The 26733-nt window shown below is 43.5% G+C and overlaps 1 protein-coding gene across 6 annotated transcripts in view; it reads right to left on the reverse strand.

The window, feature by feature from the left end:
* Positions 1-26733, reverse strand: part of LOC126260925 (uncharacterized) — a 562950-nt gene that overhangs the window by 119767 nt on the left and 416450 nt on the right. The gene's annotated exons all lie outside the window — the stretch shown is intronic.

Consider the following 26733-nt stretch of genomic DNA (forward strand, 5'->3'; position numbering starts at 1 on the left):
GGACAGTTGATTTCCGCGGTTCCTCCAGCTGCCGTCGGAAAGAGAGGTCCGTCTGTCAACTTGAATTTTGAGGCATGTGCAGAATACTCGCAGCGCGCTATAAAGCGCGGAATGGAACACGTCTTCGTCATTACGGCCACTAATGAAGTGTCAGTGTTGATACGACCACTTGATGTATCGACTATCATACGCCACCAATATCAGTACTTAATGTAGTTCTGTTACCTACTGTCTGCACCTTGAACTTCCACCGTCGGAGAGTGGTACGGGACTTCAGGTCCCACCACCACACGTTCAACGTGCACTCCAATAATGTGCTTGGAATGACATCACTGTAGGAGAGAACAATTTTACCTTTACACACACCTAGACAGTAAGACCGAGGTCCACCGGTGACGCTGTACCCCAACCTACCACCAAAAATATAAAAAAAGCTCTTCGTCAGTCTTCGATGAAGATGACTGGCAGGTGCTCAGTCGAAATATCGTGCAATGAATTACACGACGACCGGCTGCAGCCCCGAAATTTGTTTGAACGTTCCCGTATTGATTGACCAAGTGTAACACGCATGGAACTCCATCCTACAAACTGACAACCACCACCTGTACGACACACTGAATGTACGTTTTCATGCCTGCATTCAACATTCTGGCTGTTACACCGGTTATTAATGTACCAGCATTTCATATTTGCAATGGCTTATCTCGTGCTTACATTAGCCTCTGATCTAGCAATTTTAATCACTTAACTACGTTACCTAGACAAACGTATTCCCGAAATTTCACTATTCTACATTCATTGTTTTTGGTGCTGCGATTTTTTTTCCAGCAGTGTATTATACACTGAAGCGCCAAGAAACATATAGACTTGCGTATTCAGGCGGCCGAAGTGGCCGTGCGGTTAAAGGCGCTGCAGTCTGGAACCGCAAGACCGCTACGGTCGCAGGTTCGAATCCTGCCTCGGGCATGGATGTTTGTGATGTCCTTAGGTTAGTTAGGTTTAACTAGTTCTAAGTTCTAGGGGACTAATGACCTCAGCAGTTGAGTCCCATAGTGCTCAGAGCCATTTGAACCATTTTTTGAACTTGCGTATTCAAATATAGAGACATTTAAAAGGCGAATACGGCGCTGCGGTCGGCAGCGACTACATAAGACAAGTGTCTGGCGCAGTTAGATCGGTTACTGCTGCTACATTGGTAGGTTATGAAGATTTAAGCGAGTTTGAACGTGATGTTATAGTCGGTGCACGAGCGGTGGGACACAGCGTCTAATGGTTCAAATGGTTCTGAGCACTATGGGACTTAACAGCTATGGTCATCAGTCCCCTAGAACTTAGAACTACTTAAACCTAACTACCTAAAGACATCACACAACACCCAGTCATCGTGAGGCAGAGAAAATCCCTAACCCGCCGGGAATCGAACCCGGGAACCCGGGCGCGGGAAGCGAGAACGCTACCGCACGACCACGAGCTGCGGACGACACAGCGTCTCCGAGTTAGCGATAAAGTGGGGATTTTCGGATACGACAATTTCATGAGCGAACAGTGAATATCAAGAATCCTGAAAGACATCAAATCTCCAACATCGCTGCGGCTAGTAAAAGACCCTGCAAGAACGGCACCAATGATGACTAAAGAGAATCGTTCAACGTGACAGAAGTGCAAACCTTCCGAAAATTGCTGCAGATTTCAATGGTGGGCCATCAACAAGTGTCAGCGTGCGAACCATCTAACGAAACATCATCGATATGGGCTTCGGAGCCGAAGGCCCGCTCGTGTGCCCTTGATGATGCACGATACAAAGCTTTACTCCTCGCCTGAGACGGTAAAGACCGTCATTAGACTGTGGATGACTGGAAACATGTTGCCTGGTCTGACGAATCTCGTTTCAAACTGTATCAAGCGGATGGATGTGTACGGGTTTGGAGACAACCTCACGAATCTATGGAGTCTGCAAGTCAGCAGAGGACTGTTCAAGCTGGTGGACGCTCTGTAATGGTGTGGATCGTGTGCAGTTCGAGTGATATGGGACCCCTGGTACGTCTAGATACGACACTGACAGGTGACACGTACGTAAGCATCCTGTCTGATCACCTGCATCCATTCATGTCCATTGCGCATTCCGTCAATTCCAGGAGGACAATGCGACACCCCACATGTCTAGAACTGCTACAGAGTGGCTCCAGGAACACTCTTCTGAGTTTAAACACTTCCGTTGGCCGCCAAACTCCCCTGACATGAACATTATTCAGCATATCTAGGACGTTTTGCAACGTGCTGTTTAGAAGTGATCTCCATCTCCTCGTACTCTGACGGATTTATAGACAGCTCTGCAGGATTCATGCTGTCAATTCCCCCCAGCACTACTTCAGACATTAGTCGAGTCCATGCCACATCTTTTTGCGGCACTTCTGCGTGCTCGCGGGGGCCTGCATGATATTCGGCAGGTGTTTCTTTGGCTCTTCAGTGTACGTTACCTAGACAATGTATTCCAGAAATTTCATTACACTTCATTTATTGTTTTTGGTTCTGCGCCAACGTATTATATTTCTACCACCCTTCGTTCATGCCCCCCTCTCTCCTTACAGACATACGCACACACTCATTTCGCAAACTCACCACAATGGGAAAGCTAGAGATAGCAGAGCTCTTACTGTCGGTTTTTGTCCACAAATTTCTCGAATGGGACAGGGAAAAGGAAAATAATAAGTTTGCACCACCCCACGGCAATGGGCGGTTTTGTGACATATAGACGTAAATGTAAGTGAGAAGGGTCACGTGTATTTCCACAATGAAAAGATTATATGTATCGGTAAGGGCAATCTCTAGACTGCAATCTGGGCCTCTTGTTGGTGGCTAGAATATCATCAGAGCCGGAGTGCAGGAGAGACAGCGCGTCCAGAAGCGTGGGGGAGACTTATAGGGCTGTGGGAGGGGAGCGCTGGGATGGAGAGGGACTCGGCACAGACAGACGACACGGGGAGCAATCTCCCGCGGCTGCTTTTGTACTCAGGGGGGCGGCAGGGGGGAGGTGGACTGAAGGGGTGTCGAGTGTCGGCAGACTCCGCTCAGCGCTGCCGTCAAACAGCGCGCTGCAGCAGCCGACAGCACAATACGCTGCGTGCCTGCTGCAGGTGAATGGCCGGAGCTACTTGTTACTGCAACAGCATTCTGCAGAAACTTGCAAAACCTGATACCCCATAGAGAATCCACAGCTGAAATAAAATTTAAATAATCGATTACTGAAACAGTAGATCTCGACACCTTGCAAACGGACTCTATGACCCTAACCCACATTGGTATGGCGTGAATTCGATTTTTTATACATAAAACATATCTTTGACAACACCACAATATTGTTGATTGTTTGCTGATAGCATAGATACGACACAATACGTCGGAAATTGTATTTTAGGATTCTAGAAAGAAATACACATTTCGAATGTTGAAACGAATTAATTCATCACCCCATATTATCCTATCGTTGTTGTTGTTGTTGTGGTTGTTGTGGTCTTCAGTCCTGAGACTGGTTTGATGCAGCTCTCCATGCTACTCTATCCTGTGCAAGCTGCTTCATCTCCCAGTACGTACTGCAGCCTACATCCTTCTGAATCTGTTTAGTGTATTCATCTCTTGGCCTCCCTCTTCGATTTTTACCCTCCACGCTGCCCTCCAATACTAAATTAGTGATACCTTGATGCCTCAGAACATGTCCTACCAACCGATCCCTTCTTCTAGTCAAGTTGTGCCACAAACTCCTCTTCTCCCCAATTCTATTCAATACCTCCTCATTAGTTACGTGATCTACCCATCTAATCTTCAGCATTCTTCTGTAGCACCACATTTCGAAAGCTTCTATTCTCTTCTTGTCCAAACTGTTAAATCTATACTCGATGTTAACAAATTTCTCTTCTTCAGAAACGCTTTCCTTGCCATTGCCAGTCTACATTTTATATCCTCTCTACTTCGACCATCATCAGTTATTTTGCTCCCCAAATAGCGAAACTCCTTTACTACTTTAAGCGTCTCATTTCCTAATCTGATTCCCTCGGCCTCACCCGAGTTAACTCGACTACATTCCATTATCCTCGTTTTACTTTTGTTGAAGTTCATCTTATATCCTCCTTTCAAGACACTGTCTATTCCGTTCAACTGCTCTTCCAAGTCCTTTGCTGACAGAATTACAATGTCATCGGCAAACCTTAAACTTTTTATTTCTTCTCCATGGATTTTAATACCTACTCCGAATTTTCCTTTTGTTTCCTTTACTGCTTGCTCAATATACAGATTGAATAACATCGGGGAGAGGCTACAACCCTGTCCCACTCCCTTCCCAACCACTGCTTCCCTTTATGTGCCTCGACTCTTTAAACTGCCATCTGGTTTCTGTACAAATTGTAAATAGCCTTTCGCTCCCTGTATTTTACCCCTGCCACCTTCAGAATTTGAAAGAGGGTATTCCAGTCAACATTGTCAAAACCTTTCTCTAAGTCTACAAATGCTAGAAACGTAGGTTTGCCTTTTCTTAATCTAGCTTCTAAGATAAGCCGTAGGGTCTGTATTGCCTCACGTGTTCCAATATTTCTACGGAATCCAAACTGATCTTCCTCGAGTTCGGCTTCTACCAGTTTTTCCATTCGTCTGTAAAGAATTCGTGTTAGTATTTTGCAACCATGACTAATTAAACTGATAGTTCGGTAATTTTCACATCTGTCAACACCTGCTTTCTTTGGGATTGGAATTATTATATTCTTCTTGAAGTCTGAGGGTATTTCGCTTGTTTCATGCATCTTGCTCACCAGATGGTAGAGTTTTGTCAGGACTGGCTCTCCCAAGGCCGTAAGTAGTTCTAATGGAATGTTGTCTACTCCCGGGGCCTTGTTTCGACTTGGGTCTTTCAGTGAGTGCTCTGTCAGTCTTCACGCAGTATCCTATCTCCCATTTCATCTTCATATACATCCTCTTCCATTTCCATAACATTGTCCTCAAGTACATTGTCCTTGTATAGACCCTCTATATACTCCTTCCACCTTTCTGCTTTCCCTTCTTTGCTTAGAACTGAGTTTCCATCAAAGCTCCTGATATTCATACAAGTGGTTCTCTTCTCTCCAAAGGTCTCTTTAATTTTCCTGTAGGCAGTATCTATCTTACCCCCTAGTGAGATAAGCCTCTACATCCTTACGTTTGTCCTCTAGCCATCCCTGCTTAGCCATTTTGCACTTCCAGTCGATCTCATTTTTGAGACGTTTGTACTCCTTTTTGCCTGCTTCATTTACTGCATTTTTATATTTTCTCCTTTCATCAATTAAATTCAATATTTCTTCTGTTACCCAAGGATTTCTACTAGCCCTCATCTTTTTACCTACTTGATCCTGAGACGCGGCAAGGTAAGAGTAGGCAAAATGCAACAGGGAATAACAATATTAATGTGCTAATAGTAAACTGCAGGAGCGTCTATAGAAAGGTCCCAGAACTGCTCTCATTAATAAATGGTCACAACGCCCATATAGTACTAGGGACAGAAAGTTGGCTGAAACCAGACGTAAACAGTAATGAAATCCTAAACTCAGATTGGAATTTGTACCGCAGAGACAGGTTGGACAGTGAAGGGGGAGGCGTGTTTATAGCGATAAGAAGTGCAATAGTATCGAAGGAAATTGAGGGAGATCCGAAATGTGAAATGATTTGGTGAGGGTCACGGTTAAAGCAGGCTCAGACATGGTAATTGGATGTCTCTATAGGCCCCCTGGCTCAACGGCTGTTGTGGCTGAGCACCTGAAGGGTAATTTGGAAAATATTTCGAGTAGATTTACCCACCATGCTATAGTTCTGGGTGGAGATTTTAATTTGCCGGATATAGACTGGGAGACTCAAACGTTCATAACGGGTGGCAGGGACAAAGAATCTGAAACGTCCCCTTTCAATAATTTCATCGTAACATACGTAGCATAATCAGATTCCTCATATAGCATCATCTCATTGATAATAAACATACCTCAACAACATAATACACATCGTCGCCGTAATAGTAACATCATAAAACCTCAGTCAAATCTCAAAAACGTCGTAGCTTCCTCCAATAATTTCAGAACCTAAAAAAAATTCTCTGCTCATTTCAATGGTGTCATCGACCTCAAACGTACTTTAAAATCATGCTCCCTTACCAAATACATCATTCAAAGCTCTCATAGTATCACAATGGTTCCAAAAAAATATGAACAGTTCACAAAGTACAGACAAAATACAATTTCATAAGTGTGAAGTTATCCAACTGTGTAATTACGTAAACAGGGGGGTACACGCCTACTTTGTGTACCATGTGTTTGGCGAGCACAAGGAGCCCTAGCTAATATGGTATTTGCTTATACAACTTTACACATCGGTACCATATTCCTCTAACACGGAATTACACAGCTATCTGATTATTTAGCAGAGAAACAAACATTTTTTTTTACTACATCAGTGACAGATGTTTACGTAATTACACAGTTGGATAACTTCACACTTATGAAATTGTATTTTGTCTGTACTTTGTGAACTGTTCATATTTTTTGGAACCATTGTGATACTATGAGAGCTTTGAATGATGTATTTGGTAAGGGAGCATGATTTTAAAGTACGTTTGAGGTCGATGACACCATTGAAATGAGCAGAGAATTTTTTTTAGGTTCTGAAATTATTGGAGGAAGCTACGACGTTTTTGAGATTTGACTGAGGTTTTATGATGTTATTATTACGGCGACGATGTGTATTATGTTGTTGAGGTAAGTTTATTATCAATGAGGTGATGCTATATGAGGAATCTGATTATGCTACGTATGTTACGATGAAATTATTGAAAGGGGACGTTTCAAATCCAGTGAAATTTTTTAAGTGCATTATCGAAAACTACCTTGAGCAGTTAAACAGAGAACCGACTCGTGGCGTAACGTATTAGACCTTCTGGTGACAAACATACCCGAACTATTTGAAACAGTTAACGCAGACTAGGGAATCAGCGATCAGCCGTAAATAGAAATATTAAAAAAGGTAGGAAGATTTTTCTGTTTAGCAAAAGTGACAAAAAGCAGATTACAGAGTACCTGACGGCTCAACACAAAAGTTTTGTCTCAAGTACAGATAGTGTTGAGGATCAGTGGACAAAGTTCAAAACCATCGTGCAATATGCGTTAGATGAGTATGTGCCAAGGAAGATCGTAAGAGATGGAAAGGAGCCACCGTGGTACAACAACCGAGTTAGAAAACTGCTGCGGAAGCAAAGGGAACTTCACAGCAAACGTAAACATAGCCAAAGCCTTGCAGACAAACAAAAATTACGCGAAGCGAGATGTGGTGTGAGGAGGGCTATGCGTGAGGCGTTCAATGAATTCGAAAGTAAAGTTCTATGTACTGACTTGGCAGAAAACCCTAAGAAATTTTGATCTTATGTCAAAACAGTAGGTGGATCAAAACAAAATGTCCAGACACTCTGTGACCAAAATGGTACTGAAACAGAGGATGACAAACTAAAGGCCGAAATACTAAATGTCTTTTTCCAAAGCTGTTTTACAGAGGAAGACTGCACTGTAGTTCCTTCTCTAGATTGTCGTACAGATGACAAAATGGTAGATATCGAAATAGACGACAGAGGGATAGAGAAACAATTAAAATCGCTCAAATGAGGAAAGGCTGCTGGACCTGATGGGATACCAATTCGATTTTACACAGAGTACGCGAAGGAACTTGCCCCCCTTCTTGCAGCGTTGTACCGTAGGTCTCTAGAAGAGCGTAGCGTTCCAAAGGATTGGAAAAGGGCACAGGTCATCCCCGTTTTCAAGAAGGGACGTCGAACAGATGTGCAGAGCTATAGACCTATATCTCTGACGTCGATCAGTTGTAGAATTTTGGAACACGTATTATGTTCGAGTATAATGACTTTTCTGGAGACTAGAAATCTACTCTGTAGGAATCAGCATGGCTTTCGAAAAGACGGTCGTGTGAAACCCAGCTCGCGCTATTCGTCCACGAGACTCAGAGGGCCATAGACACGGGTTCACAGGTAGATGCCGTGTTTCTTGACTTCCGCAAGGCGATCGATACAGTTCCCCACAGTCGCTTAATGAACAAAGTAAGAGCATATGGACTATCAGACCAATTGTGTGATTGGATTGAAGAGTTCCTAGATAACAGAACGCAGCATCTCATTCTCAATGGAGAGAAGTCTTCCGAAGTAAGAGTGATTTCAGGTGTGCCGCAGGGGAGTGCCATAGGACCGTTGCTATTCACAATATACATAAATGACCTTGTGGTTGACATCGGAAGTTCACTGAGGCTTTTTGCAGATGATGCTGTGGTGTATCGAGAGGTTGTAACAATGGAAAATTGTACTGAAATGCAGGAGGATCTGCAGCGTATTGACGCATGGTGCAGGGAATGGCAATTGAATCTCAATGTAGACAAGTGTAATGTGCTGCGAATACATAGAAAAATAGATCCCTTATCATTTAGCTACAAAATAGCAGGTCAGCAACTGGAAGCAGTTAATTCCATAAATTATCTGGGAGTACGCATTAGGAGTGATTTAAAATGGAATGATCATATAAAGTTGATCGTCGGTAAAGCAGATGCCAGACTGAGATTCATTGGAAGAATCCTAAGGAAATGCAATCCGAAAACAAAAGAAGTAGGTTACAGTACGCTTGTTCGCCCACTGCTTGAATACTGCTCATCAGTGTGGGATCCGTACCAGATAGGGTTGATAGAAGAGATAGAGAAGATCCAACGGAGAGCAGCGCGCTTCGTTACAGGATCATTTAGTAATCGCGAAAGCGTTACGGAGATGATAGATAAACTCCAGTGGAAGACTCTGCAGGAGAGACGCTCAGTAGCTCGGTACGGGCTTTTGTTAAAGTTTCGAGAACATGCCTTCACCGAAGAGTCAAGCAGTATATTGCTCCCTCCTACTTATATCTCGCGAAGAGACCATGAGGATAAAATCAGAGAGATTAGAGCCCACACAGAAGCATACCGACAATCCTTCTTTCCACGAACAATACGAGACTGGAATAGAAGGGAGAACCGATAGAGGTACTCAGGGTACCCTCCGCCACACACCGTCAGGTGTCTTGCGGAGTATAGATGTAGATGTTGATCCTCTGCTGCCTTCACTACTTCATCCCTCAAAGCTACCCCCATCCTTGAACCAAGTGTTAGCTATGATTAAGTTATGCTCTGTGCAAAATCCAACCAGGCGGCTTCCTCTTTCATTTCTTGGCCCTAATCCATATTCACCTACTACGTTTCCTTCTCTTCCTTTTCCTACTATCTAATTCCAGTCACCCATGACTAATAAATTTTCGTCTCCCTTCACTACCTGAATAATTTATTTTATTTCATGATACATTTCTTCAATTTCTTCGTCATCTGCAGAGCTAGTTGGCATGGGAATTAAAAATCACTAACAAATAAATCTATATCTATGCTTGAAATTAATTATAACACTCTAATCACAAGGCACGTTTATTAAAAGTTGGCCGGTTTCGATCATCGCGTGATCATCTTCAGACCTACAACCATACTGGTGGACAACGGCAGGGGAAGGAGTAGCTGCTCCATGCACAGCACATGTACGCCAATATGGAAGGTCAGATGTTGATCATCCGATGATCGAAACCGATCCTTGTCATCTACACTGATATAATTCATTTCAAATATTCTGTTGTCCGCCCCCGGTAGCTGAGTGGTCAGCGCGACAGAATGTCAATCCTCAGGGCCCGGGTTCGATTCCCGGCTGGGTCGGAGATTTTCTCCGCTCAGGTACTGGGTGTTGTGTTGTCCTAATCATCATCATTTCATCCCCATCGACGAGCAAGTCGCCGAACCGGCGTCAGATCGAACGACTTGCACCCGGCGAACGGTCTGCCCGACAGGAAGCCCTGGTCCCACGACGTTTTTAAATGTTCTATTGTGATCACTTATTTCTCCAATAATGTTTTCAGAATCTGTGCTAACAATAAAGCTGTAAAACCATCGTGTCTGTCTCTTTGAACACACTAACGCTCTAAACTTTCGTAGCATTTTCACAGGTAACGTGAGCATAGCTTGAGGCAACATGCTGGCTTTATTTAATCGAAATCGGAACATGGAAAAAAGTACCATAATTTAAAGTTTTATCTAAAACCGTCTGCTCAGGTTAGTAGTTCGGATGTTTAATCGGCACGGCATAACGTAACTTGGTGACAAATGAATTTTTGGAAGTTGACGTCAGTCACAGAATTAAGCGATGCAGTTTTATCTTTGCGAATACAAACTAAAAGCGAACTGACTTGGCTATGATACACGAATTTACTGATTTTGTTTTGTGTATTAAAAACTTAATGACACTGCTTTGCTCCTTTCAGTAGCCTTCACTTATACTCTTTGCTAGGAAGAACGGATCTATTAAGTTTGCTTTGTGATTTGGGAGCTTACTCATTACATTTTGATTTCGTTTTGTTTAAGAATAAAAAATGTCTAGAAAATAGCTCAGTTTTCCTGAATACACCAGAACAGCGAAAAGACTGAGAACTACGTGGTCTCAGGACTCCAATGATCACTATCGCACAAGTGAAGACGCTTTTTGGCTCTCACTAACACTTTTTGCAGTTTTAATCACTTGCCTCTAGCTACATAGATCCACGCCACCGCCGAGTCTACATCTACACCTGCACTCCACAGCCCACCTCTCATTCAGTGGTGGAGAGAAATTGTGGTAGCGAAATAATTTCCGCCCTTCCCTGTTCCATCTGCGAACGGTGCATTGGAAGAGCAACAGACTCCGTATGAGCTCCAGTTTATCTGACTTTCACGTCGCGGCCGTTTCTCGATACGTATGTTGGGAGAATGAATACGTTGCCTCACACGTACAGTCTCGGAATTTAAGCAGAGGAGGAGGAGGAGATTGATGTTTAACGTCCCGTCGACAACGAGGTCATTAGAGACGGAGTACAAGCTCGGATCAGGGAAGGATGGAGAAGAAAATCGGCCGTGTCCTTTCAAAGGAACCATGCTGGTATTTGCATTAAGCGATGTAGGGAAATCACGGAGAACCTAAGTCTGGATGGCCGGTCCTCCCGAAAGCGAATCCCGTGTGCTAACCACTGCGCCACCACGCTCGGTAATTTCAACACACAACCCCTCCGTAGCCTCTACTGCTATAGTTCATCTACGTGACGCACTCGCTCTTAACAAACGAACCCATAACGAAACGTGCCGCTCTGCTAGTAAGGGTTGCAGACTAACATTCACAAAACGGCCAAAGGAGTTTCTATAAGCTGCTTCTTTCGTGTAAGAGTTACATTTTCTTCAAATTCTTCGAATGAATCTCAACTTGGCATCTGATTTTCCTGCAGTTTGTTTTAAATGGTTGTTCCCTTTATGGTCGCTATGGAAGGATACTCCATAGTTATGCTTTGTTGTTACCGTTTCCAGTGATTTATAGCCAATCGCGTAATAGTACAACAACAAGTCTTTCCGCCTGTTTACGCGGAATCCATTAGATTTACTTACCTTGAGGGTGAAGCACTGCTGGGCATTTGCGCACCACAGAGTCACAGCTAAACCGTGTGCTGTGCCACCCCGGTGTTTCCGGTTATGACAAGCAGCTAGATACACAGGCGCGTTCCATCCGGGAGAGCGCAGGGAATGTAGAGGCCCACTTTCTTTGCGACCTGGCGCCGATCCAGTCCTGTTCAAAGCAGCCGCAGCACACAACCGCCCGCGCTGACAACTTTCGTGGTCTGCACGCTGCACTTATACGAGTCGTCTTGACAGCCGTATTCCACCGAAAAAAGCATTGTTTAGTCCCTTGCATTCCTCTGATTATCACTGGCGTTATTTCAGGGAGCCAGAGCATTTACGCTCATGTTCATAAATTAAGGATAAAGCTGATATGTGGTGAAACAACGCTCAGGTAGGCGGTTTGCGAGTTTAAATGACCTTGGCGTATGACCACGCGGTGCATTTGACCTGCGGTCATCGCACGGTGGCGCTGGCATTAGTCTACATATGCAGAAGTGTGTTTAGCATGTCAGAGTACGGTGCAGCGAGTAAGTGTGCAGACGTTTTCAGAAGTGCTAATGATGACTGTGTGTTGAAAATGGCTCAATAAACACATACTAATGACATTATGAGCGGTAGAATACTAGGGCGATTGGAGGCTGGTCAAACACAGCAGGTCGCAGCACGGGTCCTCCGTGTGCCACAGAGTGTGATCTCAAGATTACGGTAACGATTCCAGCAGACAGGAAAAGTGTCCAGGCGCTACAGTTCGGGACGTCCACAGTGTACAACACCACAAGAAGACCGATATCTCACCATCAGTGCCCACAGACGGCCACGGAGTACTGCAGGTACCCTTGCTCGGGACCTTACCGCAGCCACTGGAACAGTTGTCTCCAGACACACAGTCTACAGACGACTGAACAGACATGGTTTATTCGGCCGAAGACCTGCAAGGTGCATTCCACTGATCCCTGGTCACAGGAGAGCTCGTAAAGCCTGGTGTCAAGAACACAGTACATGGTCATTGGAACAGTGCTCCCAGGTTATGTTCATGGATGAGTCCGGGTATAGTCTGAACAGTGATTCTCTCCGGGTTTTCATCTTGTGTGAACCAGGAACCAGATACCAACCCATTAATATCCTTGAAAGGGACCTGTATGGAGGTCGTGGTTTGATGGTGTGGGGTGGGATTATGATTGGTGCACGTACACCCCAGCATGTCTTTGACAGAGGAACTGCAACAGGTCAGGTGTATCGGGACATCATTTTGCACCAGTATGTCCGCCTTTTCAGGGGTGCAGTGGGTCCCACCTTCCTCCTGATGGATGATAACGCACGGTCCCACCGAGCTCCCATAGTGGAGGAGTACCTTAACAGAAGATATCAGGCGAATGGAGTGGCCTGCCTGTTCTCCAGACCTAAACCCCATCGAGCACATCTGGTAAGCTCTCGGTCGACGTATCGCTGCACGTCTTCAAACCCCTAGGACACTTCAGGAGCTCCGACAGGCGCTGGTGCAAGAATGGGAGGCTATACCCCAGCAGCTGCTCGACCATCTGATCCAGAGTATGCCAACCCGTTGTGCGGCCTGTGTACGTGTGCATGGTGATCATATCCCATATTGATGTCGGGGTACATGCGCAGGAAACAGTGGTGTTTTGTAGCACATGTGTTTCGGGCCAGTTTTCTCAACTTATCACCAAAACCGCGGACTGACAGATATGTGCCTTGAGTGTTCCCTATGTGCCTATGCTATTGTGTAGTGCCACGTGGTGTGGCACCACATTCTGCAATTATCCTTAATTTATGAGCATGAGTGTATTTTACGCCTTTTCCATCAAACGCATTCACCAAACCCAAACTCTTCCATCGGATTGTCACAGGGTGTCCTCAATCCAAATTACTCGTTTCCAGTCTTCCACCGTCCATTGGCGTTGCTCTTTTCACCACCTCCGCTGTAGCTTAGCACTGTCTGCAGAAATGTGTGGCTTATGAGGAGCAGCTTGACCGTTACAGCCTATTCTTTTTAACTCGCTATGCACAGTCGTTGCGCTAGCTGGACTGTTGATAACATTTTGAACCTCACGACTGATGGCTTCCGTTGACTTCTTGCAAATTTCCAAGGTAGTTTGTTGTCCACCGCACGTCTTGTCTGCGTCACTACTGGAGCCTATCATCCTTCTGAAGATGCTTAGTGTAGGCAAGACTTGTTATTTAATCGGTAACCGTCCACCCACTTCCATCCGTTACAAATTGATGCCTTAGGATGTGTCCTATCAACGTAACCTTTTCGTTAGATAACTTACATCACACATACATATACTACCCATTTTGATGAAGAACCTCTTCATTTATTATTCGGTCTATCTATCTAACGTCAGTACTGTTCTGTAACTTGACATTTTAAAAGATTCTATTTTCTTTTTGTCGCTATCCAACTTCAGAGAGCCGTCATGCACTACGTTAAATGGAAACAACAGCTATGTAGTTCTACATTTCTTAAGCCCTATAACAGTATGTTTCTCAAGTCTGTAAAATCATGTCCTGGTTGGATTAATGAAACGTGGAACGTTTACAGACAGTACTACGGTAGGTTATTCCCCTGCTTGCTTCTTGTCGTCATAACGTCCGAGCTGTGATGAAGGAAGGGAAACATGCGATTCTTCAGCCGTCCGTACCTTTCCGATACTATCGTAGTTCGAAAAAGCATAAATTTTCCTGTGGAATAGATGAATGTTCTGTCGGCACCATGATCACTATCTACAGAAGTCTTTGTGTTTGACAACGATAATGTCCTTTGGAGTCGTTTCGAGAGATCGCCTTCTCTACGTTCTACGAGCTTCACGAGAAAGGGCCGTAGCGATAAAATCAGATAAATTGGTGCTCTTAAGTGAAAGTGAAAGCAATCGATTTTGCCTCGAGTAAAATAAAAGAAGTGTGCTGTAGGTAGGTGGTCCCCCGTCGCTCACTGCAGAGGCGGAAACAGGGCGCAAGGACCAAAAGAGGGCACACTTGAAACAGCGCTGCCTGTGCCCCACGCGGAGAGGGGAGAAGCCGCGCCTCTGTTTGCCATCAGCTGATTACTGCCGTTACTCAGTTGTTCAGCGAGACAAGGAACTGTCCTCTGAAAACAGACTGACACTCAGTTTATTTACAAATTTTTGAAATTATAATTACAGTATACTGATTATAAACTAATGAATTGTACAAATTCATTGTAATATTAATTGAAGTCAAAACTTCGAAAAACGTTAAACAGACACTAATTTCAGTGAATTTGAATTATTTTGTCACGTAACCCTCCTTTTTCACCCTACCCGCCCAACATACGTCATCGGGACATTCACCAGTCAGACAACGACGCCGAATGCTATGACTACGACGCAGATATCAGTAATATTCTTTTATTTTTGCACGTCTTCATCATTCCAGCTCCATCCTGAACACTAGTGGTGCTAGACATGCCTTACCCTAGCGTTTTTCCAGATGGTAAGCGATGTGTATATCAACTCTGCTTGACTCTGTGCAACGTATTCCACAATCACTTTTTGACAGCCACCACCTCCCCACCCCATCGTCACTACTAGAGGTCTCTTTGTTCCTGTGTATACATGCTATATATTTATATTCGTGCCTAAAACGTTTTTCCCAGTCGGGTGAATAGACAGCGTTTATAGTAGCTGAATAGGAGCTACACTCATCGAAACGCGAACGTGCTGTCTGCGTGTGAGGTGGCGGGTATAAGTTAATCATTTGCTTGTTCGCCGTTGTTCTCGCGCGAGCTTGGCAACTGATTTTGTGGTCAGCCAGAAAGCGAAGAGAAACATACTGACCTTAATTTCCATTCTGCATGGCCACATTCTGGTCCAACTGACTGAAAGAAAATTTTCTATTCTCTCATTTCTTTGCGGGATCAGGACTGTGATTTAAAATAAAACTATAAAGCTCCAATCAAAATTGTATTGCGTCAAGTTTCTGACATACAACACTTGGAAATTCACTATTGGCAATTGAAAGCAAGTCTCTCTATTCTAACAGCGCATTTAGCAGTTCAGAGGCGACCTCTACGGTACGATCGTACCAGATTTTCTGTCGCCCTGACTAAAATTACTCAAATGAATGTCTGCAGTAAATGTTCAAAATCACTGCTCGCCATAAAAGTGGAAATAAAGTCACCACTTGCCACTCGGAATTGTAATTCACACGGACGGCGCACCAGCAGTTACTTTGGCGAATTCTAAGCGATCCAGGACGGTGTACAGTCCTCGCGAGTTCACTATCCGTTTCTACCGCAAAATACGCGCTTTGTCACAGCTCTGCTCTGAAGTCATCCGTGACAGAGCGCGATCCGACGTTTGATAGACGTGGATCTTAGCGTGGCTGACTGCGAAGTGAACATTACTACTGCCTCTCGGGCTGCATTTATGTACTCGTAGGTGCCGGAGCGGACGGCCAAAGGAACATCTGTTGTCTACAGTTATCTGCATACCGCAGCAGCCTCCGAACGACCGCTTTCTCGGGCACATAAACTTTAATAATATAGTTACAACTTACCTCAGAAACCTCTTAATTTTTATTTGTATTCCGTTAAGCTGTTTGAAATCACCGAAAAAGTTCCAGCTAGCTAGAATGAAAACTTTGCCTTGTAGAATTTTTATAGTGGAACTAATGGTAGATCGTTATCTCTGAACCATATCTTTACTAGAGTTTATATCAGCAGTTATTAATACTGAAACTCTCAAATTTAGTATAGCTCTATCACTTGGTATGTTTTATCATCCACTTTAACGAAAATTCTCTTATCATTAAAATTACACGTACTTAATCTACAACAATTGAGTACATTTCAGTTACAAAATTGGTTTTTACTTAATTACTCAAAAACTATAAGAGGTAGCTTAACGTGGTTTCACACTTATTATTTTAGAGGTGAACTGAGGCATAAAACAATTTTTCATGTTTCTAAGTCCATTATTTAGCGCCTCCTAAAAATGTGGATTCCGGTGTTAATTTTTGTTGTAGGTTTTTGGAAACATGCACCTCTTGTTTATGAGCTCTAACTGCACCTTCTGACCAAATTCTGGCTTTCTAGCTTCTTTATTTAGCGCCAATTATTTTTCTCTTAAAACGGCATTTTTACGTAAACTGTTAAGTCTAGAACATAAAGACTTGGTATTACGAACTTTATAACACTAAACTATATTTTAACAAAGTTTTAAATATAAATTTTGATTTTTAATTTCATACTTAATTGAGACGCAATTCTTGCTCGCCATGCGCAGATGCGTTAAGGTGATGTGTCGCTACTAGCAGTGAACTGGGGTAAGTCCCGGCACACTTACTCGCCTCTGTATATCACACACGATACATCGCTTGGCTTGCTTCATGTAGTACGGTACATCAATTGCGCCTCGCATCGCGAATGCAGATGGAGGAAGCCCCAAAGAGTGGCTCCTGCAGAATTATTTTCTCGTCTACCTCCAAGCCAAGTACGGATATATGAATCCTACGCAGGCTGCCATAAACGTTTACTGATGGCAAGTCGCACAGGTATGTTCTGAAACACAGAGGTGTTTTTCTCTGTCGAGGCAGTCGGAACAGATCACCACTATCTATCCTTGGACATTTTCAGGGTATTTAGTTAAGGCCCCTTTAGTTGGCGCTGCACCTGGTCCAGGTCTTAGTATCTTTGTGCGTCTATTTTCGGATAGGCGGGAAGTGAACTGGCCACCAACAGCGATTATAGCATTCTCCTCCCGATATACAGACGGCAACACATTTTTGACTCGACGACAGTAAGACATGGACTTCCCATGCGGATAGCATTCAAAAAGTGAGGGCTGTTCAATGGGCAATCAAGTGATGTATGTTTGGGCATTGTTACCAGAGACAAGAAAGCACTGAAATGTGTCTGGGAACAGTCTGAGATGGAAGGCATAATTACGACCACAGTGTAATGAAATGGGGATGGGCGATACGTGTAGCCAGGCGGATGGGTGACAGATGCAGCGAGGACGTTTTTTTCTGGACTGAGGAGGTAAGACAAGACTGAGACAAAGGCTGAATCAAAGATGGGTAGCTGGCGTTACAAAATTCGCAGCAGCAACATGGAACAGACTAGCGGACACCTGTATTCACAGCCTGAGAGAATGTCAAATGGCTTATGGTGGTGATATTTACGGAAAAATACTTTTTGTAAATGCACCTTTACGTTTTGTATACTCCATGAAATTTCCTATACTAGATGGCCAGAACTGCTAACACAATAACCAGTTCCCAGGGAATGAAGACGACCAAAGGAGTCGCACTAATCACGGACTAAATAAAATGGAAGGAAAAACCAGCAGGTTGCGGACTTCGAGATAATCAGGACATACTGAACAACAGCCTTCATGGATTTCAGTGCGACGCTGTTAAAATCTGAAAGGTATTACTTCGTTGATGAAGATATCAGGGAAACTAAAAATAAGTTTCTTTACGAAAAAAAATCACAAAACAGCCATATGTTTTCAGAAGTTATTTTATTTAGACTACCAGTTTCGGCATCTCATTAATGCCACCTTCAGGCCCCTGCATATTAAAGACAACCAGCATACACGTAGTGTATATCAAGATATACAGCAGAGCCGACATTATAAAAAAAAATCAAGCGTAATATTACAAGTCCTTAAAACATACAAAATGCAACATGCAGCGTTAAGGAGAGTACCTGTGCACACAAAGCACAAAAAAGCAGTATAATATGTACATACACTGGTTGGTATCGAAACTAACTATTTTGACACCACAAAGCTATAATGGAACTGCCAAACATCACAAAAACCAAAAAAATAGCAATCATAAACGAATAACGCTTGTCTAGCTTTTTCCTCTTTTTTGTTTTTATTTTTAATTCCATTTATTTTTTATTACTTTTTATTTTATTTTTATATCAAAAGACATTCGTAATTGTTACAGGTGAGAAACTTTCTAGTCATTAGGAAAACCTATCCTCAGTCCAATTAAAATGTCACGATATAACCTATGGAGTACAAAATAGTGTACATACCTATTGCAACTAGTGATATACAAGAATTAGTTGTCACACCATCAGAAAATTCAACCAGAGACATTATGAATTATGAATATCATTTTATACGGCAAAATTAAATAAAAATAAAAAAATGAATAAAACTAAAAATAACAATAAAGATAAAAAATTAATAATGTAAATAAAAAAGGAAAAAAAACCTAGTTAAGTGTTATTCATTTGTGCTTGTGATTTTGTTTATTACCTACTTTTTGGTTTATTGTAATGTTTGACATGTTCACTTATAACTTTTTGACGTCAAAATAGTGTCGATACTAATCAGTATGTGTACATATTCTGCTTTGTTGTGCATTGTGTACACACATACTCTTCTTAACGCTGCGTATGGCACTTTGTAGGTTTTAAGGACATTTAATATTACTAATTTTTTATAATGTCAGCTGTGATATACCTTGACATACATCACACATATACTCGTTGTTTTTAAAACGCAGGAGCCTGAAGATGACATTTACGAGATGCCGAAACTGGTCGCCCAAATAAAATAACTTCTGAAAACATACGGCTGTTTAGTGATTTTTTTAAAAAAAATATCTGACTAGCCACTGAGCCGTATCAGTGATGGATCAACAGAGATTAAAAGTAAAGTTGTGTAATGGTTTTATATTGGACGTGGCATTTTCAAATACTGATGAGTATTGTCTGTGTAATTTACGTGCCATGAGTTATGTTGTCTGACGACGTAAGTAGTTTCTTATTTAAATTCTTCGCTTACGGTTCTGGGGTTCACTCAGCCTCGTGATGCCAATTGAGGAGCTACTCGACCGAATAGTAGCGGCTCCGGTCACAGAAAACCATCATAACGACCGGGAGAGCGGTGTGCTGACCACATGCCCCTCCTATCCGCATCCTCAACTGAGGATGACACGGCGGTCGGATGGTCCCGATGGGCCACTTGTGGCCTGAAGACGGAGTGCTTTACGGTTCTAAGCCTTCTAACGTAACATTATATCTCTAAATGAATAGACTATAACAGCATTTAAACATTTAAACTCATTTTATAATTATGTGAGTCACTGAAAATGAAATTTTTGTTACCCAGAAAACCGTTAGGTGGGCAAGCTTCAACTGCAGCCTCCTACTTGCTGGTTTTAGGTGGTTGATATTACAGGTTGTTCAGCGTTTCGTGTCCTCACCAAGTAGGCGTATCAACAAAAACTGAAAGAATTCAGAGGCGCGCCGATCTTTAACAGGTCGGTGTAGGCCGTACCAAAGTTTAAAATATATGTTGGGGGTCTTTAAACGAGAATCCTTGGAGGTCAGCGTAATTCTCGTGAAATCCTGTTAGGTAAATTTGGAGAAGCTGTATTAGGAAAAGACTGTGCCAAGGAACGACGAAGATACGAAAAATTAGGGAGCGTACGGAGGCATAAAGACAGCCATTTTACCCTCGTTCACTACGAGAAGGGAACAGAAAAGAAAACTAATGATATTGGTACAATGTATCCTCCGTCATGCACTGCGCGGTGGCTCGCTGAGTACACATGTAGATGTAAATCTTAGTGGTGTGTGGATGCAGTCTCTTCCGTTGAGAGAACTCGTCGAGTTGTTTACACTCTAATGGGCGCCACTATTACCGCAGACATCGACACGACCACCTCTACCAGCGTGGCGTCACGATTACAAGACCATCAAGGTTACAGTAGCAAACATTCAGTTTTTCCTGACAAAGATGGTTGAGCTTCATCACCGAAGGCTCACTCAAATTTGTCGAGGTAAGAAGACGAGAACATTCTATAGAACTCCAGATGGTTCAATGCGACTGCTGAGAAAAGCATTTTCCAGAAGGGCAAGATGAAGAGTCTTCCGACTGTGATAGAGGTGGCGTCGATATCACTTACCGTTTCTGCCTGACATTTCGGTTCAGGCAGAGTAGTGATTTAAGTCAATTGCTAACGTGATCTGGAGGAATTTTTCCGCAAAATATAGAACCACATTACCCCTAGTAATGCTGGCGGCGGTGGTGGTTAGTGTTTAACGTCCCGTCGACAACGAGGTCATTAGAGACGGAGCGCAAGCTCGGGTTAGGGAAGGATTGGGAAGGAAATCGGCCGTGCCCTTTCAAAGGAACCATCCCGGCATTTGCCTGAAACGATTTAGGGAAATGACGGAAAACCTAAATCAGGATGGCCGGAGACGGGATTGAACCGTCGTCCTCCCGAATGCGATATCCCTAGTAATCGAATAGCTTATTTCTAAAAGGGGACAACTTACCATTGATAAATTATTCAGGAGAAGGAAAAAACGTTCTGCGCCAACTGTTTATAATTTAATGGTGAATGTATTCCTGCCGTGTGAAACAATTCAGTTTCTGGACTGTGTAACGTTAATATGGCCTTGCTTGAAAAATATTTGTATCTGCTATGGTGATTTTGTCACCTGGCCTTCCCCCCCCCCCCCCTATATCAGTCTAAGGGAAGGTACATAGTATATAGTCTGAAGAATTTATTTAAATTTCATGAAAGTACGAACTCGTATTTAAGTAATTAATGACAGTTTTTTGAGTGCAATGAATGTAATATAAAGTAAATATGTCTGTCATGAGCGTACTATTACACTGAAAAATGTAATATTACCATACATAATCATGTTATTAATTTCATTTAAATGATAACCAAATAATTTACTGTTTCTCCATGCTTTTGTACCTAAATTACTAAAAAACTCCGTCCGAACAGGCCTTGGAAGGCCCAACGGTAGCGACCAGCTGCCGTGTCATCTTGAGCCCACAGGCGTCACTGGATGCGGCTATAGATGGGCATGCGGTCAGTACACCGCTCTCCTGGCCGTATGTCAGATTACGAGACTGGAGCCGCTACTTCTCAGTCAAGTACTGCTCAGTTTGCCTCACAAGGGCGAAGTGCATCTCGCTTGCCAACAGCCAACGGCAGACCGGATGGTCATCCATCCAGCCCGACAGCGCTCAACTTCGGTGATCTGACGGGAACCGGTGTTACCACTTCGGCAAGGCCGTTGGCACCTAAACCAGTGAATATGTTTGATATTAACTTTGTAGTTGGTTGGTTGGTTGGTTTGGGGAAGGAGACCAGACAGCGAGGTCATCGGTCTCATCGGATTAGGGAAGGATGGGGAAGGAAGTCGGCCGTGCCCTTTGAAAGGAACCATCCCGGCATTTGCCTGGAGCGATTTAGGGAAATCACGGAAAACCTAAATCAGGATGGCCGGACGCGGGATTGAACCGTCGTCCTCCCGAATGCGAGTCCAGTGTCTAACCACTGCGCCACCTCGCTCGGTAAACTTTGTAGTTCCTAGGTGTTTCCTAGGTGTCCAGGAAACTGCCATTAGTTCATGTAGAAACTCCTGCAGGTGTCCCCCTCTAGAAAGAATCAGCTCTCTATAATCGGCGTTTTTTGTTTTTCAGTTCCAATCGATGTCTCAACAAACCGAAACCAATAAAATATCCATTTGCAGTTTTTGAGGAGTTATCCCCTTTTAGTAATTGGCGAGTCAACTGAGGAATCAGGTAGCATCGGTAACGTCTTTAGCATTATTTTCGATGGATCGAAAACGAGAGACAATTTCCTAGAATGTATAAATGGAGAATTCTTTGCGTAGAGGGCATCACGTCAGACTAGGAAAATTCACAGCAGGGTCTTTGTCTGTCGGGAATGGCTTGTCAGCATGTTGCCTTTTCGAGAGTAAGTCCATTCGGTAACGGAACGGCGTGGGTTGGCTGGATTACGGAGCAGAGGAGAGCAGAGAGTCATAATGGTATGCAGCGGGCTACTGTAAGGGTGGGGGCCCCTGAGTTCTCTGAAAGAGGATTAGCAGTGGTCATTATCCCCGACTTCGAGCCAGAAAGCTGTGTGTGTACAGGCTCGCGAGCTGAGGCAGTCACAGAGGAACAAGATAGGGACAGAGAGAAAGGGAGGAAATTAAAATTCTGCAGAAAACGACCGTCCAGCGCTGTTTACATGGCTTCGCTGTAATTCCCGGAACGGCTTTTCAAGTGCAGCGGGCATTCACGGTACTCGGCACACGGATAATGAATAAAAACGCAGCAGCAGTGTGCTCCGTATTTGAGTTAGTTTCATTTGCGTTTTAATCCACGGACTCTTAAAATTCACTCCGCGAGTTATAAAAATATCTGCCGTACTTTGTAGATATTTTTTATCGTTGTTGCGTTTCAGAATGACAGTTTGTAATGGATGCTGTGAAACCTCTGTTAAGGATACCAGAATGCCTGCTTGAAATGGTGTTCATTGTATGCACTTGTGATTTACGTGCGATGTATTTTGAGATAATACCGTAAGTGGACTCTGTCAATTCAGAGACGATGTTTATAGAATAAAAAATTTGCTTCAGTTTCCATTAATTTTATTAATTTATTCCACAATTCCTCAAAGACTATGGGGAACGTGACAGATGGAGAGAGGAGAGAGGGAGAAAGAAAGTACGACACTACAGACCCCTTTAAACGACCAAACTTGTTTCACAAACGCACCCTTGTCTGGCTGCGGATTTGTCAGACAAGCCCGTACACATACATACAAAGTTTTTCAGTTTAACCTCACTTTGAAGCAGACGCTGTTCGTGTTCGTATTTTGACAGTAGCGAGAGTGGCTACAAATGCAGACAAAGCAGTAAAGACATTGACTTTGGTGCTGTGTTTAAACAACAAGAAGAAAACAAGACGCTACTGTACGGAATGGCTTCAAATGAGAGATAGCCAAAGGGAATATTACTCTTAGAACCCGATGATTCCATCAGCTTTCTTCTAATGGAGAACGAAATTTTAAAAACTGGTTAAGTCCCTCATAAAAGTGCAATCTTGTCTGTCAAATTCCCTACTGAAAGGCGAAACAAGCCATACACCTACCAAAAAAGCTCTTCAACTTAACCTTAATTTTCCAGCGGACGCTTTTCATGTACGACGTATTTTGGTCCCTAGCTGGAATGGCTGCAAACTTAGATAAAGCATTTCTAACATTGGTTCTTGCCCTGTGTTTAAAGAAAAACAAGAATAAGGTACCAAGACGCTTGCCCAGAGAATTGTTTTAAATGAGAGGGAAATATATACACGAAAGCCTGTTACAGTAATGTAAATGTTACGCTCAGAACCTGATGATTACATCAGCTTTCCGCGGATGGACAGTGAAACGTTTAGTAACTCGTTTAGAGTTACTTCGCGCTCATACTGAAAACGAAGACTGAAGTATGCGAAAATTTATTCTCTTCTTCTTGTTCCTCTAATGACAGTTCATTCAACTACCGCAACGTGGGAACATATATCTCCCAGAGCTTTCGTAGAAGAATCGGAGAACTCCTATTTCTTTTATTTTATTTCACTCCCGCCTTTATGTCATGTATAAAATATTTATTTTGTCCATAACCTGTTTCTGTGTAATTTGCTGGAAAAGATGTGATGCCTCTACGATTTTGGTTAATATCGGTGCTATTTTCTTTTTATCCTTGACCGTAGTTTCAATAGTTGTAGAAACTCAACGTGCAGTGAGATAAATTGTAGTAAAACAATTTTTCACTATACATATGCGGCGAAACATCGCGAGAAACAACTTCCGCCATCTTCTCAAACCTTCCGTCAAGCAAAATTTCTCGTAAACAAGTGAAACACGACCTGTCCTTGACAAACACATCAAAGAGTACCATACACGGTTAAATATTTGGCAAGCATAGTTAAGTTCGACGAAACAATTGATAGTTTACGGGGGCTTACGAGAGAGAGGCGGACAAAGCTGGCGCCTGTTCGTTAGGTTACTAGCCCATTGCGCCAAGCAGGCAGGTTGCATACATAAAGCTTTGCAGGGATCTCGTTACGCAGTACCTTGGTCGTGGCATAACTTCTATCCGTACCTGATACAAAGGTTCTACGAAAGCTGCCACTGTAAACATGTCTCCTAATGCCTGCAGTTGACAGCTACACTCGTTTCTCCGATAATATGCTTTAAGTCATGTGTATGTAAGAATTATTTTGAGCACATACTGTACTGCTGTGTACTTGCGTCAAACGATAAGAGGAAAGTGACGAAATGAAAAGTTACGTGGGGGGGGGGAACAAAAAGTAAGTTACATAGGTACATGACACTATTCTTTAATACAGTCCCAAGCCTCCAAACAACGGTCGTTCAGTTCCGCGACGATAGCAATCAAGGACACGTTCGAGAACCGCTGTGTGAACGCCCTCATCGTCGGAAACTCTGACTGCTGCGAATTCGTTTCTTGATGGTATGAACATTCCGTCTGTGGTCGATGGCCTTCCACATCGATCAGCATCACTCTCACTTTCGATCAGGAAATGTATGACAACACCTGGCGACAATTACTGTGGGTGCAATACACACTTACGAACTCTGTCTGTGGGATAGAAAGGGGAGAATGTTGGGTGACATGTAATCATAGCTGTTCGAAAGCCTGGAGCAATTTCAGCCACACCTGCCATGTATATAAATTACTATTTGCAAACTAATACTGTTGTAGTAAGACACCCATAGCAACCTTAAGGAGGTGTGCGGATGTTAAGAGAATTTCATGTAAAAAAACAATCGAAAGCGAGCTACTCTAGTTTCGAAGCCGTAGTTTTCGGACGTTGCTTAGCGAAAGTGCTGCTGGCGTATAACATTTATGCGTTTGATTAGATTTCACAACATCAACAGAGAGCTCTAATTGAGAAACATGGAAGGTCATTTATGTATAACAATACAGGAGTTTTCCGAGCATTAAACCTACAGAACACCAGCAGTAATTTTTTTCCCTAATCAGACTAATAGTAATCACGGAAAATGTATAAGCCATCTAACATGAAGCTTTTATTCCTAACATTCACATATTAACTGACCTGCTTGGTCAAATGGTTTGCAGCATTTCACTGTGGCTGGACGCGACATATACCGCCAGAATTTTACGGTGAATCTGCACGCAGTTTAAACGTTTTAGCCTACAAGAATCATACTATCTCGGGTACTTCACCTTTGGAGTGCCGTTTCCAATTACCGTGCCATTTCACTCGCAAACTGTGATGCACCTGTTATCCGTATTGCAGAACAGCAGTGTCTGCGGCAAGCCAGAACATGTACTCTCGTCTGACACTGCGCCACTCTTCTGGTCTTAGCGTGGGACTACATGTATGACGTGCTTTATGAAGTTCGCTCGTATCCGCACTTACTGACCGAAAGTTACAGGAAGGAAGATTGTGGGGTCAACAGAGTCTAGGGTGTATCCTCGTTATCGCAGAAACAAATGAATAAAACCTTCTCGAGCGTCCAGCCACGTCACGTGGTTAAAATCCCACGAGCCATTGACCGAGTCCTCCTCGGCCATTGTCAAGAGGTAAATGAGTGCCATGTCGCCGTGGCCTCCTCGTTATTATGCAGCCGTTCTGCTGGCTGTGAGGTCACTGGTGCTCTCCTCCTCGCCAGATATGGTGATGCTTTCGTCTGGCGTCAGCCACGGCGAGGGAAAGAGCACCACTGACGCCATAACCAGCAGCGCGGCTATGTAAAGGGAGTCCATGACGACACGGCAGCCATTTATCGCTTGATAATGGCCGAGTAGCCCTCGGTCGAAAGCTCGTGGGATTTTAGTTACCTGACGCAGCTGAAGGCCCAAGAAGATTTTATTAATTGACATCGCCGTGAAGCCATGTATTTATACAAGGATAAAGTTTCCACTTACGTAGTAGCATACCACAGCAAAACCACGGCTACGAGAACCACAACTCCACAGAGTCATATAGGGGCGATCGATGATCTACTGAGAGTTAGACCGCCGACGATTTGAAAGTGGGGCGGCAGGAGCCTACTCGTACCGACTCTTCAGAGACCAGTGCGTCGCATGGTATTCTGCATCCAACTGTTGCCTTGTGTCCCTTTGTTGGCATCCTGGTACAGAGCTCAAGGACTGCTCAAAAAATTGGCTCTGAGCACTATGGGACTCAACTGCTGAGGTCATTAGTCCCCTAGAACTTAGAACTAGTTAAACCTAACTAACCTAAGGACATCACAAACATCCATGCCCGAGGCAGGATTCGAACCTGAAACCGTAGCGGTCTTGCGGTTCCGGACTGCAGAGCCTTTAACCGCACGGCCACTTCGGCCGGCCTCAAGGACTGCCACGGATCCGCAAACGTCGTCTCTGCGATGTGG

The sequence above is a fragment of the Schistocerca nitens genome, chromosome 5 (assembly GCF_023898315.1).
Source record: "Schistocerca nitens isolate TAMUIC-IGC-003100 chromosome 5, iqSchNite1.1, whole genome shotgun sequence".
NCBI lineage: Eukaryota > Metazoa > Arthropoda > Insecta > Orthoptera > Acrididae > Schistocerca > Schistocerca nitens.